At 35.1% G+C, this 22,031-nt stretch overlaps 1 protein-coding gene across 11 annotated transcripts in view; it reads right to left on the reverse strand.

Moving 5' to 3' along the window:
- The window catches only part of MEF2C (myocyte enhancer factor 2C), a 159,751-nt gene that overhangs the window by 90,928 nt on the left and 46,792 nt on the right, over positions 1-22,031 (reverse strand). The gene's annotated exons all lie outside the window — the stretch shown is intronic.

The following is a 22,031-nucleotide window of genomic DNA, read 5'->3' on the forward strand; positions in this document are numbered from 1 at the left end:
TGTACCTCAATTACCATTAATCTATCATGCCTCAGAAAAATCGAAACAGTTAATGCAGCCACATAAACTTAATTTACCCTTCGAGGTAAATGAACAATTTTATACAGGCAAAGAGCCAAATGGAAATATTATATTTTTGGTCAAAATAGAAACACAAAAATTGTCCCAAAAATCAATGTTGGTAAAATTAAGTGATTACCTCTTTGTCCCCATAGTTAATAAAAGTACATATACTGGGTGGATGGAAGAGGTTCCTACGGTATTGAAGCCTACAAAATTCTTTTTTTTTAAAGACTAAGAACTGAAGTAACTAACACAAACTTTCCGTATACAGTGAAACTACTTTAATCGCATCACTATCAGGTTCTTTCTAACATGGAAATGGCAGTCTACCATAAGGTTTCTGTAGGAAGAAAACCACGTATCAAGTGATCTGAGTCATCTTCAGATTTCAATCATCTTCCCACAACACTTTGATTTAGAAATTAAACATAACCTTCAGTTATGTGTTTTGATCTTAGAGTGAAACTGCCATGCCACATTAAAAGATGTGGGAAGAAATTAATTCTCTCCTGCTAAACTTATCAGTGCAAAGCATGTATTTTGCTATAATGAGCACAATGCAGTCACTTAAATAAACACAGCTTATGAAAAATGATAGAACATTAAAATACGTGATGTCAATTTGCAAAGAAAGAACTCTGGTTTTCTTTTACACACATTGGCAAATAACTTTTTCACTGACTCACGTACTGTTTTGTGAAAACTCAAGGCTGAAAACTAAATACACTATATCACAGAAGAAGTCATAGTGTTAAGTAAATACAGACCGGATACTTAGGAAGGGGCAAAAATGATCATAAGCCCAGTTGCTGATTCAAACAATTAAATGAATCATTATTATTTTAAGTGCAAAACATTGCTCATTATGGTGCATCCAGATACACTTAGCTTTCTACTTTATGTTTGAAAGATGTGAGACATCTAACTATATTTTGGTTGAGAGGAACAAGTAGAACTTTTACTTTTTTCTCCTTAGAGGTATTCTGAACTTCAAAAGGTATAATAATTCTTCTTCTTGTTACTTGATTACATGATGTCTTATGATTTGGGAAATATTTCCTTGGTCCTGAAAGTTACTCCTTATCTCTTTAAGCTTACCATGCATATACAGAATGTCACATCATTACCCCGGCTACGAATGAAAGCTGAGTTCATTTTAAAGACACATAGCCAAGACTCGTTGTCCTCAGGGTGATAAAAGAGCAGCCATTCTTTCTTGCTGGATAAATACCATCATTCCAAACAGTTACTTTCTTTGTCATTAGAATCAATGTAGATAGAAAATGATGAATTTTGAGTCACCTGCGAGTTTCAGGAACATAATATCACACACCCAAATAACAAATATTGACAGTCTTTCCTACCACCTGCCACACTCCTTCCTACCACAGGGCCTTTGCACATGCAATTCCTTCTGCCCAGGATACTCCTCCTTCCCCTGTGTGCCTCCCTAACTCCTTCCCTTCCTTTCCCTTTCCCTTCCTCCGGAAGCACTCCAAGCTCTCCCGATCACATCACATTCCCATAAAAGGATTCACAGCACCGTTGCTCCTACTCTGTACCTCTCCTCATACTTGGAACTACATGTTTGCCTGTCTTCCTCAAAATCTGTGGGCCACGTATGCATGCAGTAGGTAGTTCTATCAGCGGCATACTATTAGTTAATTATTGAATTAAAGGTTTTTATCTCAAATGAATATTTTCTGCAGTCAGTATTTTTAATGACTGCTACCTAAGAACATTTTCATATTTTTGTTTATACAAAAGCAGGCTCATAACTGATAATCTGATAATTAATCCTCCGTATATTTATACAGCATCTCATACATGGAATAAGAAATGAAAGCGGAATTGGATTTTGAAGTTAGGGAGCTCAGGGTTTGAGAACTCTGGCTCGGTACTTAGAAGCTGAGTGACTACAGGATGAAGATTTACTTTCTTGGAATCCTGTTTTCTTGCCCTACAAAAAGTTGGGAACACACCTCTTCATTCGCAGCATGGTTACGATCATTAACTCTGGTGCTATAGGTGAAGTGCTGGGTACATGGTGGTACTGGGAACCTAGCCCACTAGTTGTAAGACTGCTTCTGCATTGAGATGTAAATTCAGTCTCATCACACAGTGACTATCAAGTGAACCAGAGTCTGTGCATACAGCATGAAGACTTCTCTCTGCAGAGCTAACGATAAAAAGCTTCTAACAGGTAATGCTTCATTTATCCTTTAACAATAATCACTCTATGAAGAAAAAAATTTAGAAGGTTACAAAAATTAAGAAGTTTCTCTTAAGTATCAGTCATGGAAGAGCTTCAGGCTGCAAAAGTAGAAATAACTAGGGAAATATATCAATTTTCCCAATGACCACGGCTGCTGAAAACTCTACATTAATGCTTCTAGTCCTACTTTAATATCTTTCCCCAAGGACAAAAGGAGATGAAATGTATGTCAGAAATATAATAAGGCTAAAAACGAACTCGTTTTGAAAACCCCTGCAATTAATTTAATAAGTGGGTCTAACCTTCCATTAACACTGCCACAAAGTGATTTTATTTACACAGTTCTAGAATTTAGAAGGCACACATCTTGAAACAACTGTATTACACTGTAACCAATTTAATAAACAGGAAGGAGGCATAGCTTCCCAATCATGGCTCTTCGCGGTATATTTTATCTTGGGCATTTTTCACACTGCAGCTTAAACAACATTCTCTAATCCTCATTCCAAAATAAACTCCAAATGGTCTAAATATGTCAAGAGTCTTGTGCTATTCAACCGCACCGCAGTTTTTAGTCTTCCCACATTATATTGAGTAATTAATTCAGAGTTTTATCATGTCTTTGATTTCCTAATTTTTCATGATAGGGCAGTTACCACATTTTCTTTCAATGGCCACTTAGTGATGTGCCAGGGCTTACCGTACAGGTAAACTCTCCAGTGTCCTTATCACCAAGCACGAGCTAGTATTTAGCATCCCAGGATGTATTCTGTCCCCCAGGTGGAGCCCCTCAAAAGTGCATGCAGCTGGATTTTTTGTTGCAGTTATTGAACAAGTTAAGCACTGTACAACACTGATATCAGTGAAATGAAATTGTCAGCCTTCAAAGCAAGCTAGGCTTTAAGTGGGCGATGTTGCTATTATACATTTTCCTCTTATTATGACAAAAATCTGAATTCTGAGGCATCTCTTGACCCTGTCAGAAAAAAATCTTATGTTCATTATTTTCTTAATCTTTATTTAATATATCATATTTCACTATCAGAATGGAAAAACTCTACAATTTTTTTTCTCACAAGTCTATGTATTGGACCCCACCTCCAGCCTTACTAATACATTTGTGCATGTGTGTGCACAGAGAGAACATTTTCCTGCAAAACTGCAGCAAACAGAAAAACACATTTTTGTTTTTCATGCTGTAGAGATGAAACAGCAAGAGTCCATTTTAAGACACCTGGGTAGTCCTGAATATTATTACCAAAAAGTAATCCCATTATTAATTTTGTGATATGGCTAAAAGAACATTGTAAGCAAAAGCTCTGTTTTATTCTATATTCAAATATTATGTTAAGTGATTAAAAATTATGTACTTAAAATAATTTGTCTTTTGTTTACCTTTTCAGTTCATTTAACACTTTAAGATGATCTCGAGATGGGAAGAAATACGGTGGCCCTGCCAGTATCTTTGTGATACATTATGGAGAGAATGCGGGGTGAGTCACCTGCTATTCACACTGAATGTCATGTATTTTAGTCTCTAGTTAGACTTTAGAGATTTAGAAAGTTTACATAAAAATCTTCCATACTAATATATACAATGTACAAAATGCCACAGTAATATCTCTCAAAATATTTGATATTGCTATTCTCTGTGGCTTAACATGAAACCCAGTGATTCATCAATTTTTCTATTTTTCTTCATCTCTTTTATAGCATCCTAATCAACCTAATTAAGGCTTTGTTCATCTGAAACCTCCGATGGCAATTTGTTTAACTCTATCCCACTGTGGTCTTCTTATAAGGAGAATTAAATCTGATCTTCTGACAGCAATCATGAAATGATCCCAACTGGCCCCAATTAAGCCACATGGCTCATGGGCTTCCATACAGTGAAGTGACAAGTTCTCGGTTTCATTTACACATCATTCTTTACCTTGGTTTATTTTCTTAAAACCAATTAAGTATGTGTCTTGTCAAGTGGAACTAAACTTCCTTGTGTACACGAACTCAAGACGCAGCGCATGGAGTGACTTCAGCCCCATGGAAGTTTCACGCAGGCCTCCTGAAGCCATTCTCCCTAGCTATAGTGCTATTGGTGAAAAACGAAACAGAACAAAACAAAAATTTCCTATCTATTTACTCATGCTGAAATCGACCCACATGTCGTTCTTCAAAACAATATACATGTTTAAGCAGGTCTGGCTAACATAAATTAATAATGACTTTAATTTGATGTATTTAGCATGATTTGTTATATAGTATCAGCATTTAATTGAGTTTAATATTCCATTTTTTAAACACTTGACACGATCTATTTCTGACCCTCTAAAAGAGCAGTACCAAAGTAAGACTTTTGAAGTTAACCTTTCTTACCTTGAATTTCTGCTCTAATTTTTTCACATATTTTCAATTGTAAGTTCTGTAATGACGTTCCCAGGCCTTCCTCCGAGCACAGGTAGCCTCAGGATTTAGAACTCATTGATTGTGAGCCACTCAGGGGAAATGGCTGATTAAAAACAGCCTCGAGGGGAGTGGCTCTCCTGTTCACCTCCGGCTCCTCTTATTTTAAACTCCAATACCTGTACGGAGTTTAAAATACGACCCCCAGCTTCCGCTTTGGAGTACCGCCCTTTGCAGAGTCCTTTACTTTAGACGCCGAGGCAGAAGCACAGCCACATCAATCCCAATGTGACTTCTGTTTGACCCAGTTTCTGTAGGCCTTCGTCAATGACCCTGACTACTTTCCTGTGAATCGGAACAAATACACTATTTTCTCATATCTATTCTAATCATGAGTATCACTGATCATCTGTTGGTATCTAATGCTGGCTATTTATCACAGTTCTTAGAGCAGATGGATTAGAACATACCTGTTCATCCTAATCATACATTAAAAACTGACATTAGGATAGAGAACTTGAATGGATGCTACGCATCCTATGGGACATGAACCTTGATGGAACACGTAATTCTTCTTATCACTTGACCAACAGATATAATCGTAAAGAGAAATACAACAGAATCTTTAACATGCTGATGTTCAGCAACACCCAGGAAAAACAGTATGTGCATTTTCTTTATGGGAGAGAAATACATACTCAATCATCTCAATAAGTAACTATTCTCAACAGAGGGAAATTAAAAGTACTTATTATAAAAGGCTGGTGATTTAGAAAATATATACCAACATCACAACTGACTGACCTTTAAGAAACGTAGAATAAATGCACTAAAATTTTATTAAGATAAAACAGACGCTGGGGCGTTGCATTATGAAATATTTCTCACTGTATTAGAGTAATCTCCAATAAGATTTGATGTTAATTTTAGAGCATGCTTCTGCTAAAAAGGGCAAACCCTGCAACAGATTTAGTACAAAGAAGCTGAAAATATCCTGTGGAAAAAAAATCTGTAGTGAAATCAGCCAGCCCAAATCCTGCCATTACTCAGCACTGCAGTGACGTGCGGATGTTTGTAGTGGTTTGAGGAACCAGCAGGGGTGGAAACTCTACACACTCGACTCCAACATGATTGCAATTGAACCTCATCAAAGTAAGAGCTCATAATTTGTCACAGAAAACAGCCAATTAACATATGTTAGAAAAAGGCTTCATAAAGATAATATATGATTAAAGACCCAGTGCAGCTGTTGGAAATCAAAACTATGCATTTGAAAAAGAAATCTCAGTCTGAGCTTCCGTATGGTTAAACTGATAATGGCTACTATGATTTTTTTTTAAGTAGAAAAATATAATTACAGTGCTTCTCATAAGTTTGGGGTTATGGCAAAGGAGAACTGGGTACTTGTGGCACTATTTACTATGCCTTACTTAGTTCTATAAATAGTCGAAGCCCTTGCCAAAACTCTGTAGTTACTTTGTTATAGTGCTATTTTAAAACACAGACCTTCCTTGTGAGCTAAATGGCCTTCAGGATGCACTTTGTAGTTATAGCATTCCTCTCAAAACTATATCCTCCCTTTATCTGTGCATAACTCCAGAACAAGAGGACTCTAGATGCCTGCCCCGGTCACTGTAAAACATGCTAGGCCTGTGTATCAAGGGCTTTAATGCATCAGAACTTTTGTCAGGGTTGATGAGAGTTAAATGTCAGAAATGAGACTAAGGTGCATGTATGCAGTGCAGGTCCTGCAAGCTGCCTGCTGCAGCTTTGGGACTGATGAACTACAGGTAACTGTGTGTACTTGGTCTATTTGCATCGCAGGTTCTAAACTAAATTTCAGCTGGGACCACGTAGGCAAGCAAATCCTGGCTAAATTCACGGAACACCATGAGCCAAAAACATGATTTTGAATATTACAGCTAACAGTTCAAAAGTTTGATCATTAGTCGCAGAGACATAAAAGTGTCAAATGTGATAGTAGGTTCCAGGGACACCACTGTGAACAAAACAAAGGTCTTTACGAAACATTTTAAAGAGGCAATAAACAAGCACATTAGTATGAGGACTTTAGAGGAGTGCCATAAAGCAAACACCACAGTAGAACAGGTTCGGGGCTAACGGAACAGGCAAGGGCAGAGGTGGACAGTGCTGTCAGGGAAGGTTATTCGAGAAGATGACATGTGAGGCAGGATCTGGACCACAGATGGAACCAGGCAGTAATGGGTGGGGGGTGAATACTCCAGCCCTCAGTCACTGGTGGTACAAGCTTGGCTATTCATGATTTCCTAAACCTCGATTTCCTCTTCTACAGAATGGGAATAGTAACACATATTCTACGATGAGGTTGTAAAGCTCAAATAAAGCAAAACAAGCCGCATTCATTTGTGAAAATTCACTGTGTAAACCTGTTTTCTTTACTTCAGTATTATATAATTTTATAAAAATTGCAAATACTTTAAAGCTCAGAGGGTATAATATAATGAGACTATAATGAGGCAAAGGTTTATCAACTGATATTAATGGAATTCAAAGGTATGTCTGCCCTGAAAATGTGGATTATTTCATTAAAGCAATTCCCACTAGTTGAAAGAAGTTCATTTTGCAATGCTGAATGTACATAGAACCATGGATAATCTGACAAATACAATACAAATTTTCTGCAAATGTGAAATATAGAATAATATTTTAAAAATTATACTTTTGAGCTCTTACAAATAAATGATTTTACAATATTACTAATGTAACTGAGTCACTGGGTTAGGTTGATCTCCTCCTCTCTCACAGGGCCCAACTCCCAAGCAATCAGCACAGTTTGATTAAGATCTCCACAATATTTGAAAATCCCAGTGTTTTACTGTATGGGAAATAGTCACATATCTTTGGACATACCCATCTAATGAGAGTAAGCTATCTAGCCTCAAGCCAAATAGATTAATTTCCAGCTTAGAATGAATAGACAATTGAATCATCAAGTATTTTTTAAATTAAACCATTTTTAAGAGAATACAAACTTTAAGAATAATGAATATTTATGTAGAAACTTAGAGGACAGGACAATACACACTTTAATTTGAAAAGTTGTAAAATGGAAATGTCCAATGAAACGCCATAGTATTTTAAGTAGGGGAAGGGGGTCAAAATTTCCTATGCAAAATAAAATTAGTTAAGAAATAATGGGTATGCATTTTCAATTCTCCCTCCTGTGTCACTTTTTTTTGTGGGGGAGTGGTATACATTTGACCCTTTATTCCATCATGTTCTTTTTTTGTATTTTATTTTAATTGTTGTTCAAGTACAGTTTTCTGCCCTTTAACCCGGTCCCAGCTCACCGCTCCATCATTTTCTTTTTATTGACTATTTGGTGAACATAATTTGTCAGGCTTAAAATAGAGTAAGCTGTATAATTTACAAAACCTGTATTAACACTAATCTACTTTCATTTGCAATTGGTAAAAGGCCCTGAAAAAGAATCATACATTAGAAAAGTTTTTTTTAATCAAACATGTCCTCTCTCCATTCCGAAATAAATCATGGTACAGATATTTATTCTAATAAAAATCAGCATAGAGTTTGGTTTTGCTCTCAATGCTAACCAATATTTCACATTGCACACCTCCCTCCCTCCCTCCTTATCTTATACAATGACCTTCGGAGGACTCTTCCTTTCTCTTCCAAAACCTAGTCAGAACTGAATACAAAGCAGTCGTGGAAATACAAGTTTCTTCTATTCGTATTGTTTCCAACTCCATTTTTTCATTTCGTCACCTCTCTTTATCTGTTTTTCCACATGTTTGGAACTGAGGGGATATGGAAAGTGAAACTGTGGCACAGCTAGACCTGGAGGTGTTTTCAGATGAACAGAATGTTTCCTCCATCAGATCCAGGCAGGGCTGCACAAGACCGCAGGCTGGAGGGAGGCTCCTTATCTGAGTGTGTCTACACATTCTGTCCCAGGCTATTTTCAAGGATAGCCCAAAGCATCCTTGGCAGACACTATAATACTACATGGAGAGTAACACAGCACTTGCCCTGTTAACAAGACCATGCTACTATGGAACAGAAATTACTGGAACATGTGGGTTTACTGAAAAATAGGGGTTTTAACCCTGATTTTCTAAAACCTAGGATCCAAAAGAAAGCACCGGTCAGTGGAAGAAGCTCATGACTCTCTTGAGAAATCCAAAAGTGGATTCCACAGATCACTAGTTCTTAAGGATGCTAACAAACTATTCCCCAACGCCCCAACTCCCCACCCCCCTGGAAGAGCAGGGAATCAACAACAATTAGGAAAACTTTGGGTTTCTTTGCTGCAGAACTTTTCATAATCTTCAACATGCTGGATGCCAGAATCTGGATTATATTCAAATTTATCTGGGATATCCCTTAAAAAATGGTAGCTTCAAAGAAAGGAAAAAGCTTCCTTCCTCTGACTGCTGACGGCTGCATATGCGGCACTGTCCAAACGCCCCTAATCAACACTTCGGCTCAGTGCCTGGCTCAAGGAAAATATAATAATCCTGTTGAATAATTGATCAAATAACAAAAAAGCATTCTTTCAGCTTTACAAAGAAACACAAACATGATACGAGGTGCAGAAAATTGCTGCTGTTTTGAAGTAAAAATATTTAGCATTTTTGTACAAGTTGTTTCCAAAGTCCAAGGCACCAAGGAGTGGTAGGTAGAGTGCAGTAGGAAGAAAGCTCTGTTTGGACTAGGCTCTTGTTCGGATTCTTCCACCAGGGGCTGCATGTCTCTGAGCCAGTCAACTCCTCTGAGTCTCATTTTCCTCAGACACACGAGAGTGGGGTTCAACTTCTAAAGGGCCTTTTCAAGTGGCTAAGTGATATAAATTCAATAAATGTGTAAGACAAAATGAGGTTAAAATGCTTCTCCAAAGGATATAGTCTTTGAAAACAATAAGCTGACAAAGATATTAAAAAGGCTAGAAAATATATAATTTTTTTTCATATTTTTTTGCATTGAAGAATTGGTTTACTTCATCTTCAAACAATACAAGCAATTAAGACCAAGGTTACATTATGAACTGTGGACCACTAATCATATTTAGAATTTTAATGAATGAAAGCTACAAATTATAAAATATTGTGGCACTAAAAGCGTTACATATATTAACTCTAATCCTCTTAACAGCCTATGAGGAAGGTACTATCATCACCTCCATTTTTCAGAAAAGAATGAGAACAGAGAGGTTAAGTTATTTGTCCAGGGTCACACAGCTCATATTAGAGCTATAATTTAAATCTCTATTGTAAGTCCAGTCCCAGACTCGTACTTGAACAATATACTCTGCTACTTCTCCGTTCTGCAAAGTAATATCAAAAAGAGGGCTTCAAAGTTAAAATTGTGGGCCTGCGAACCAGACGATCACGGTTCGATTCCCAGTCAGGGCACATGCTTGGGTTGCAGGCCAGTTTCCAGCAGGGGCCAGTTCCCTGCAGGGGATGCACGAGAAGCAACCATACATTGATGTTTCCTTCCTCTCTCCTTCCTTTCCCCTCTGAAGATAAATAAATAATAAAAAATTTTTAAAATAAGAGAATTATTAAAAAAAAACAACAAAGTTAAAATTGTATTCAGAGACTGTGATGTTCAGAGGGACTTAGTGGAATCTAAGAAGGACTTTTAAAGTTAGTGTTCTTTAATTCATCTCACACTCTTTTATTCTGGATGGCAAAAAGGAGTTTACTTCATTGTGCTAGTAAAGGAATACAACAAAACTTGAGTTAGATGCCACTCATTAGAATATCAGCATTTACTGGCTGATTNAAGAAGGCTTCAAAGTTAAAATTGTATTCAGAGACTGTGATGTTCAGAGGGACTTAGTGGAATCTAAGAAGGACTTTTAAAGTTAGTGTTCTTTAATTCATCTCACACTCTTTTATTCTGGATGGCAAAAAGGAGTTTACTTCATTGTGCTAGTAAAGGAATACAACAAAACTTGAGTTAGATGCCACTCATTAGAATATCAGCATTTACTGGCTGATTGGCACCGTGGTCTGCCCTCCAGATTTCTACAAATGAACATGGTTGCTCGTAAGGAAAACCAGGAGAACGCATATGAGTCAGCACATACTCATTTTGACTTCTGGGAAAAACCATGAAAACAGGTGTCTTCCTGAGGATGGGTCAGAGGAGTGAATTTCATTTTTGATAAAGCTGAGAAGTACACAGATAATTACAGATATCTTGTCTCCAGGCTTGAGGCAGTTATCTGGCTCTCCTTCAAAGTACCTTGGTTGGTTTCTAACCCAGACCTCAGCAACAGAAACTGTGGTATAACCCGGTCATTATCTCCCCCACCCCTTTCTGTTCCTCCTCTTGTTCCTCCTTCTCTTTATGTTCTCTCTCTTCTTTTTCCTTCCTCTCCTCAAATGATGGTCTACTACAATATTTTTCTATACGCAGTAGAGTTTCCACTTCAGAATTTTATACATTTACCTACTTCTTTAGAATTCTCTGTGTTTGGGACCTCTGGGTATAATTGTGCAATTCGAGTTCTTTAAATATATTGTTTTAGAAGTAATTTCATGGCTATCAGGTTTATAAGACACACACCTAATAAAATATACTAATTATGTAAAAATAGTTGACATAATTGGCAATAAAATTATTGAAAAAAATCACATCCTCTGGTGTATTATAGACCTCCACACCAGCTTTTTCACCAAGTATGGTAGTGCCTCACTCTAATAGAACCTAGAGTGTGAGGAAGTTATAGTTTGCATATTCGAAGCATATATCAGACTTTTCTCCTGTGTTCATAGGCAGAACACAGTGGTGCAGATGTAGGGTACATATCCTCTCATTTATGTATTTATACATGTTATTACACCAGCTGATGTGTAAGTACACAGTGGGTCAGAGCCACTCAAAAATTCCATGATTAACAATGAACATGACATCCAAGCCTAAATTCAATCCAAGAGGCTGGCCATTCATTTTGCAAAGTGAAAGCTCAAAATGGATGCTTCTGTAGCCCATGCACTTTAAGAGAGTTTTTGGCAAACAGGAAGTCTCTAAAATTTGTAATTCGGTAAAAAAGGACTTGTTGACAAATACTGCCTTTCACAGCAAAGAAAACTCTGGAATCATGTTTATATCAGTGTCACTCATGCCTGGTGGTGTATCCAGTAATTCAAGTGTTCTGAGAAGTGTAGGGGGTGATATTTCTTTTAGATGCTAGAAAAATGGACATTAACATCAACTAATACCTAGTTAACACATCTAGTCATTATTTAGCCACATTCCTGAGATTCTAAAATTCAAAATTATCTTCAAATGTCCATCTTTTTTATTGTACGAACTGGAAAACAATGACTATAGCACAGTCACTATTAAGATCTTTTGAAAATAACTGGTTAAGATGAATATTTAACAAATGTCTCCCTAAACTGATTATGGAGAATTTCAGAAAGAAGTTAGAAATTTCACTTGCCACAACCTGGATCTTTATGAGATCCATTTAAAATTTTATCCAGATTTTGCCATGAGAGAAAAAAGTAAAACTTTTTTGGAAATATGTGTCTATATTTCCATTCACCAGGGTAAGGGCAGAAGTGCCTGATGGTAGTACTGGCAGGGGCCATGCAAGGTCATATCATTTTTCCCTCCTTCAGATAATACCATGCTCAAACTATTTCACAAAGATTCCACCTATCCTATTTTTAAGGCCTTCCGGAAAAGGAGCCACATAACCTTCCTCAGTAACCTCACTCAGGAAATTCTTACTTATAGCTAATCCCTCACAGAATACTTCATGTCCAGTGTTCTTGCTCTTGCCTTTGTACAGAGAACAACATTTGGTGATCATGGCCTCATTTCATGTACTTGAAGATTGGGTACTGAATTATACCTATTTTTGTTATCCTTTACTTGCTTTACTTTTTATTTTTCCCCATCTTTGAGGATCTTCATTTCAAGTCATATCTGCTGTTAGCTGTGGAGTCCCCCCAAATGCAGAATACTCAAAAGAGGCACTTTAGTCTATTTCTATTAAATATATACTTTTAATTATCCACACATTGCATAATTTTTAAAAATGTTTATCTTCTCATTTATTTCAATGTTGCATTTTTTCCCTTGTCAGATTTGTTTCTAGCCAACTCTTCTATGTTTTGTTCTTACAGCTTTTGTTTGTCCTTGGCTTCATGATTTCTGACCACTTCTCCAGTTTACCAAGGTCAAGGCCATGCTAAGTTCTGATCCTATCTTTCAAGGGCCAGACTTTGCACACTCTCTTTACACAAGACTCAGTGGCATTTTAAAATTTAATGAATAAATTATTCATTTCACTATCCTTGTAGCTGTAGCAACCATTCAAATCTGTGTGGTTTAGAGAATATTTTCCCAATTTATGGATGAGGATATCCTACGAAACAAAACCTAAAGCCTTGAAAAGTTGAGATTATTCCTTCTTCTTCACACTCTAATTAAAGGTTTAAGTATTCTCATAAGACCAGTTTTTATGGTGCTGTGTTGGTTCACACTCACACCCAGGGTGTTTCAGGATGTATAACCAATATATTAACATATAACAAACCATTGTGATTTTTCCTTGTGTATATTTAGGGGTGCACATGGGAGTTACTAACTGCAGTTCCCTGAATCATCCTTCATTTTCCTTTAAAAATGTTGTCACTGATAGTCACTTTCTAGTCTTTATTCAAAAATTCTAGTGATGGCAGTAACATTAAATGAATATGTCCCAGAAATATTATTTCTATTATTTCAATTGAATCTTATACCTGGATAAATTAGTGCTATCATTTCATATTATATTTCTGTTCAGAAAAAAATCAAAGCACAGAAAACAATGGAAGTGGCCCAACTTTACACTGCAAATAAGTAGCAAAACTAGGTTTTGAGACCAGGGAACTTGACTCCACAGCTCAAACTCTCGGTCCTCTGCTGTACTGCCACATTTTCATCTTCATCATCTAGTTTGGAAGTTTATGTCAAAGTGCTCAATCAACTGGCAGTGAAATGTATCAAATTCAATACATCCATGATGTGAGCTTTTTATGTAAAAATAAGCTGAAAAGTTAGATTTTTCACTAGAAAAGGGTGTTTCATATTGTTTGACTTCTCCACTCCATCCTTTGAAAACTGGCTTAAAATGGTGCTCTTTATAGCGTCAACATAATACACCAAAAAATACTAATTCAGTTTCTTCTCTGACTTAAATTTTATCTCAATGTGCTTCTATTTACTGTTATTTCAAGAACAACTTTTTCCCAATGGTTAAGATTTTAAATAGTGTTATAGGCTACATCAACCATTTACCTGTAATTTATAGCTAGTGATAAGATGCCTCTAATTTTTTTCGTTTGCTGCATGCCTTAGTGTTGTAAACATAACAAGGAATTCTTATTATATAGAGTGGCTTGACAATGAATTAAAAATTGATGTTGCCAAAGGTTAAATTTACAGGTGAATTGATGAGAAATGCAGTATGCTCTAATTTACTGAACACGTCTTACCTAATAAATTTCTATGTCCTGCTTCTCAAATGATTCTTAAGGATTCTATATATGAAAATAATTCACATTATGCACTTATAATGACCTATTAATTGAAAGCAGCTAACATTCTGCTTATACATCCATACATGTAATTTGCAAAAATACTAATGACCAGTGGACAGTTAATTTGCTTTAATTCCAGCAATTAACTAATTTGGACTGCTTGTAAAAGTTTAACCTAAAATGCACATTACAAATGATGAACACAGACCGGAACTGTCGTATCTCCAGTGTCAATGGCGCCTATAAATGCTGTTGTTAACAGCTGGTTCAAATTGCAAAAATCCCCAGAACTGCTCAGGAAGAAATAGTTTTTTAAAATGGATCCATATTATGGGAAAAATGCTCTTCCTCTATAGTCGTTGTTCATTTCCTGTATTGCAAAATGATGCAAAAGCAACTCTAAGAAATTGTGACCGCTTAGAGGTTTTTTACTAAGCCAAAACTCCATTATATGAATGTCTTTCTTAAAGGCATTTCAGTACATATATTACTAAATATATGTACAATGGCACATTGAGATTACAATGGCAGTAGAATGTTTTTAAAAAGATTATAACTTTACTATTTATCGTGATCTTTTCTATTCGCTTACCTGAATTTTCTATGCACCTCAGTTCCCTTTCTGCGTGACAAACTCAGCTGATACAGGAAGTAAGCAATGATGTGTTTGAATCTTTTACTGAAAAATCTAAGAAGCTGTGATAAAAATCATGTTTTCTCTTATATAATCTAAATAAATCCTAAATGGTAATAATAATTATGGAACTGAAGGTTTATAAAACATAAAACAATTTTCTTCAACACTGTATTTTCAACCTGTATCTTCTCTCTGTATGCTTTCTGCTTTTTAGAACTTTCGTTCTGAGAAGTAGAATGAAATTTGACCACAGATTTATGCCTGCAATAAAAATAAAATTGACTTCAACCCTTTATGAAAGTGTTACTAAATATATAGCAGTCTCCCATGATGACAGAAAAATGATAGCAACAATGCGTTGGAGTGAACTGTCATTTGAGAGAGCAAAGGGAAAAAAGAAAATCATTAAGGGCAGATTTAAAAATATTTTTGTTAGGAAAAAAGAAAATTAAGTGGTAAAGTTCCAAAGAGAACTTAACATGGTAGAAATATCATTCAAATAGTTTATCCCTGCAAGGAGATTACCTATAATGCTGCCAAGGTCACTGCCAAGTTGTATTAATGGCCATGTTCAGTATATGTCAGTCACATGAGTTAGAGCTGCCTTCTTCTTCTTTTTCTACTGCATAATGACCCACCTCTTAATGCACACTGACAAATTGAGGTGAGTGAATATGTTTTTCCACAATATAGATGGAAGAGTTCCATTCCACCACTTTTCTATTTTAATTGTACCAAACATGTGGAATGTTAAGTCTGGCAGGAAGGAGGTTTTAAATATTCTTTTCTGAAAATTGAACCATTTTTGAAAATGGCACTTTGAATCTTAAAGGGAATTAGTTGTGGCTGCATTGTGAATTTTCTTTCAAGTGTACATTTGCTTGCATTGCTGCAAAAGCACAAAATATTTTTTAAATGTAGGAATAACATTTTTTTTTAAATCTAGAAACTGTCATTGGAACAGAGTTAGTAACAGAGTGATTTAGCAATCAATAGTTAAGCTCTATTGCAGATTTGTAATTTTCATGTATCAATATTATTCATCATTTACAGAAGCAATGTGAGAGTTTAGGCATATTGGCTTCTGAATATACATCTACTGATTAAGAGTGTAGCAGACATATTTATGTAGTTAGAGTAAAAACAGATGAACACATCTCCTCTACAGGGCTTATATTTAAATAGAATAAATCACACCCTTAAAGAATGGATGATATTCTAGTATATTATAAGACTCATCATAAAAGACATCTCTGTTAAAAATGTACCACCTTAGTCCTAGAATACCAATTTAGTCTTGGTTTTGAGATTAGCAATATATTAAAAGTATCAGGGGAATTAGCAATCTCAATTCACAGTTTGATATTAGAACTTGGCATTGATTTCTTTGTTTCCCTCATATGCATTATTTCATCAAAACACTACTGAAATGATTGGGAAAGAAAGAAGACATGAAGAAGCACTCCACTGCTTATATATCAGCTGACCTGAACAATATTTTAAAACTATATATAGAAAAGGATAGAAAGAGCTGAGTACAGTGACAATTCTCCATGCTAACTTCCTCTATTACCACTTTTCCTTTTTTCACTTAGTAACTCATCTATAAAACAATGGCATTAAAAAAGGAGAGAATAATTCCAGGACCTCTAGGTAGAATTTGGACAAGCTGATTAGATATATAATTAGGGGACTAGATCAGACACAATCTATAGCTTTCACATAAAACCACTATTTCTATTTTATCTCATTTATAGTTATACATTTTGGTAATGACTTGGATCACAAACTCTTTTGAGAAACAAAGGAGTTTCTCAAACTGGAAGTGGAATACAAAAAAACTATTATCTAAGTTACAAAATCAGATTCAAATATGTTTATAAAGTACATGAGTAAAAATTGGCAATTTTTAATAAATTCCATTCTGCAAGCTTCTACCAGTTATAGCTAGTAATTGGTGAGTAACTACAGTTCATACGTAACATATTAGCTGAGATTTATAATCTTATTATTAAAACTTTTACAAAGATGATGTAGAATAATTTGCTATTTTAAAAAATTCCCCAAAGGCAAATAGCAGAAGGAGATAATGGAGAGACTGTGTGTGATTTAAAAACCTAATAACAATCTGTATTTGAAAGTTGAAAGCTATAATGGCTGAAAACAGTTTAGGAGAAAATAACAAACCTACTTCCAGAATGTGATTGAATGGGTACGATTTTCTAGTTATGTCCTGTCTCTTACTTGGTAAAACACTGGGAAGCCTTCTGTGGATGAAAACCACTTCCTTAAGATGAAAATTCATGTTTCAGTCATTTACATCTTTGTACATAGCAATAATAATACAAAACATGCTAAGTGCTTTACATATATTATTTAATTTTGTTGTAATTATTTTAGTTATAAAATAGATAAACTGAGATATATTTTGAAAACTGAAGCAGTGTAACTTCTCACTCCACGCTATCATCTAGTGATTTGCAACTTGGGTAAGCACATAAAAATATCATAAATTCATCCCTACCTCCACTAGCAAATGGGTACACTAATGTGAAAAAAACAAAGTTCAGGTTTTAGTCAAAAACTGACATACTTAGGAATAAAAATTCTGTTTCCTAATGTTATTATTTTCTGTGAAAGAGATGGTCAAGAGACTTCCTGTATCAGTGAACTGGTGACTTCGAGTTCTCGGTTGGCCATGTGGGAATATGTTGTGTTCTCAGAGAGACACAAAAATTCTTTCATGTTATAAAATATTTCTTGAAAGAATATGTTAGAGCCAAGCACTTTAAAGTGTAGTAGACCCTTGTGGGGGTCAGGGGCACCGACAACCCCCCCATTCTTCACATAGACAAAAATGCACACATAACTTTTGACTCCTCAAAAGCTTTATCCTAAGAACTTATTGTTTATCAGAAGCCTTTACCAATTACATATAGTTGATTAACACATATTTTGTATATTACATGTATTATATATTATATGCACACAATAAGACAAGCTAGAGAAAATAAAATGTTATTAAAATCATAGGGAAGAGAAAATACATTTATAGTTATTTATTTTTAAAAATCCATGTATAAATGGGCCTGTGCAATTCAAATATGTGCTATTGAAGTGTCAACTATGTATTTAATTTAGTTGTTTCTAAATCAGTTAATTTGAAAAGCAATGTGTTCGTAAATAGACAGGCTCCAACTGTCTAAATCTTAAGATTCATATATGTAAGGACAACTACACATATTTTAGCTATTCTATGGAATTCTATAAAAAAATCACTCTGGTTTACTGTATAAGGATTGTGAAACCTGTTTGCTTTTAAAAAAGGACACACAGACATGATAAAATACACTGAAAATGGATGTGACATCTGGTGATATCACACAGATAGTTTGCTAGTGCGAAATGTTATCTCAGGCTTGATTTAAAAATCTGAGCAAAAGGGAGGAAGGACTCATGGACATGGACAACAGTGTGGTGATTGCCAGGGGGAGGGGGTATAAGGGGGCTAAATGATATGCCCCCAAATACAATAAAGATTAAATTTAAAAAATCTGCAATAAATGTTTGAACAAATGTATCTACTGACTTGTGCCTAAAGGTTTTAACTTTATATCAGTGGTATTAATGGTTGACTACTATTAAGTTCCAGTTTTCTCTGATGTTTCAGAAAGATGAATCTGCAAATTACTTCAGGAAATTATCTATTGTTAATCAACATTCTAAAAGTCAGAAACCTCCAGAAATTTTATGTGTGGCATTTCCTAGTTCTAGTTTATTTTCTGAATTTTGATAAGAACGTATGTGTGCCAAACTGACAACATAGCCAGAGGGCAAGATCCCAAAGGCTTCCTCCCTAGTTCTATTTTAAATTTGTCAATATGAATTGAATCTATTAAAATCCCACAATGATATTTTTTAAAACTTAGAAAAATAAAATCAAATAGTAAAGTTGCTATAAATAACTTTAGGGTTTGTAGGATAATGTAGGAAATTATAAAATTTATTTCCCTAGGCCTTCCCCTAAAAAGCTGGAAAAAGTATTTCAAGTCAAACTTTCTTGATTGTAAAAGTTAGAAAAGTAATGATTGCTGATCTTTGTTTTGTGTCATGTGCTGTTTTCTTTACATATATTAACTCATTTAATCCTCACAGCAATGTTACTATTGCACCGTCACGTCCATTTTACACAGCAGGAAATGAGGCAGAGAGGACTTCTCTTGCCAGAGGTGAGTGGCGGCTCTGGGGCTGGAATCAACACATGACTCTAGCCTTTGCCCTTTACATCACGCTAAAAAGAATCCAACATTTTAATGAAAAGTGATGGCTACTTTGGTTTAAGAACACAATTATAAATGGTAACTGACAAAGTAGACGAGGGACTGGAAGAATCTAGAGCTGGGGCAGATCTTAGAAACCCACTGCTCTTCCGAGGCACCAGAATGCCCGGGGTGCCATTCAGTTTATCAGGAGGCAGCGAGTAAAGCTTCCAGGCCCCATGTACTCACTCTGACTTTGGCAATCCCTGTGACATACACACACGCATCCACACGTGTGTGTCTGTCTGTGTGTGCATATATATAACATATACTACTAAAACCAGAGTATATAATGAATTTTTAATAAAGGATATATTTTTAATGAACGTGGCTTTGTTTCATTATTAGAATAATGCTAAGACTTGGCTTTGTCTTCTAGTGAACATTCACACACTTTGATACCAACCAAACCAACCTGTTTTAATAATACTGGATATAGATTTAGTGAATTCACTCAGCTTTGGCTCATTTTTGTACTAAATTCTGGGTTCTACATGCTACCAATGTTAATAATTTCACATTCTGGTTGACCAGCTAGCTACCTTAGGGTGTAAAAATTCAATATTTACTAAAGTACACTTCTATCTGTTATGTTTTAAATTAATGTAATAATTTACACATTCATAATCATGTGAATAGACTATAATATTTATCCTAGATACTTGACACTATAAAATCTTTTCAGCATCTCAAAAAAACTAATGGATTCTAACTAAAACATACTGGGATATTATTGTTTGAAGCTTTAAAATGCAACCAATACAATCAAACTCAATCCATAAATACTTTACATACCTACATTATAGATGCTCCTTGACTTACCATTGGGGTTACATTCTAATAACCCCATCATAAGTTGAAAGCATCATAAGTTCAGAATACATTTAATATGTGCTCAGAGCCTAACCTACTGAACACCACAGCTTAGTCTACCTTGAACATCTCAGAATGCTATAGTAGCCTAGTGTTAGACAAAACTCTAATGCAATGAGTACACTGTAGATTATCTGTTGTCTACTTTTATGATCACATAGCTGGCTGGGAGCTGTGGACTGCTGTCCCTGCCCAGCATCATGAGCAAGTATCGCCCTGCCTGTCACTAGCCTATGAAATGATCGAAATTCAAAATTCTAAGCATAGTTCCCACTGAATGTGTATCACTTCCACACCATTGTGAAGTCAAGAAATTGTTAAGTTGAGCCATAGTAAGTTGGGGATCATCTGTTAAATAAGCTACCTAACTGTATTTGTATTTTAGGTTGGAACATTTCCATAAGGACAAATGAAAATTTATATGGCCCAACATGATTACATGTGGCAGTAATTTTTGGAGAATTCTCTGTACCCCTTAGTACCATAAGGGCAAACAAAAAGTAATTAGTATTTTTTTAGATATGATAAAACAATTTTAGAACTGCATATTAAAGTGTTTCCAGTATTTGTTAGCAATATTCAAATTTATATTTAGAAATCACATCCTTTTACTATGTAAGATTTAATTTTAAATCTCTCCTACATAATTTAAAATTTTAATTTTGAAGCTTTTTATATTAATAAATATAAGGAAAAACATATTTAAACATACCAGTGGTAGAGATGAAAGTTGAGATGAAGAAAATACATGAAACATAATGAAAGAAGGTAGTCAGAATCATATTCTAAAGTCAATTCCTGTAAAAGAACATTCAAGGTAATGTTCAATTTATTTAAACACTGGATTCAGGTTGTATTAACCATGACCTGAAATGAGCATACTACATAACAAGCAAAATTTTTGAACAAGAATTTTTATCATAAGTATTGTATATTCCAAGTGATAACTAAAATGGTCTTTCTAAAGTGATAACATATCTCTTAAGAATGTAGTGCTAAAATGAAGCTCTAGGTGAGGTGGCTACCTAACAGATAATGAGGTCTTCTAGGCTGGACTTGTACAACCTTGAACAAGAGTCAATTATCAAAGCTGTGTGCACTTGGTAGCCAAATATCTTCCATTAGAATGACTGTTCCATTAGCTACATAATGTCTGGACATTGAATAAATTGAAAACTGTAATAAGTCACTATACTTAAATGGATACACACAACTAAAAATTGCCTGAATAAATGAAATCTATGCAAAATAAAATAGCCACAATATTTAGATAACAATATTATTACAACAGGCATATCATGAAGATTGTTGGTGAAGAGGAAAATCTATATTTGACTATCATTTTATTTTTATTATCCTCACCACATATTAATGCTAACTAGTAGTGCAACAGACAAAAGACTTAACTTTTGTTAGCTGTTTACATAGTGGATTTACATAAGATAAGCCCTTTCCAATGTATTTGCTTCTTCATATATTTACAGGAATTAATAGATCATTCTAGTCAGATGCTTATCAGAAAACAAAACATGAAACCCAACTTACATGAGTTGACTGGATAAAACTTGAACTCCAACCAAGGCCAGTAAGATAGTGTCTTTTAATGACTCATAAGTGTGTCTTTCAAGATTCTTTTTTATCACTTATGACATTATTTTATGAGTTTCACAACATAAACAAGAACCACAGAATTGATATTTTTTACATAAGGGATAAAATCTGAGAAAGAAATTTAGTGTTTTGCAAATGCAGAACCATTATTCATCTATTCCCCACATATGAAATTAAGGTCATGGATAGCAGTTTTTTGTAGCTATTTTAAGAACCATGCTTTCAAATCAGAGCCCAAAGTTTTAACCTATGTACATGACTTCAAAGCTTCAGACTCTTCTACTGAGACATGTATGTTAGTATACAACAAAGAGCCTTAACTGACATGAATTCATGGAATAGTGAGCAAGAGCATTTGACAATAA

The sequence above is a fragment of the Sturnira hondurensis genome, unplaced genomic scaffold, assembly GCF_014824575.4.
Source record: "Sturnira hondurensis isolate 20B ecotype Veracruz unplaced genomic scaffold, ASM1482457v3 Scaffold0021354, whole genome shotgun sequence".
Lineage (NCBI taxonomy): Eukaryota > Metazoa > Chordata > Mammalia > Chiroptera > Phyllostomidae > Sturnira > Sturnira hondurensis.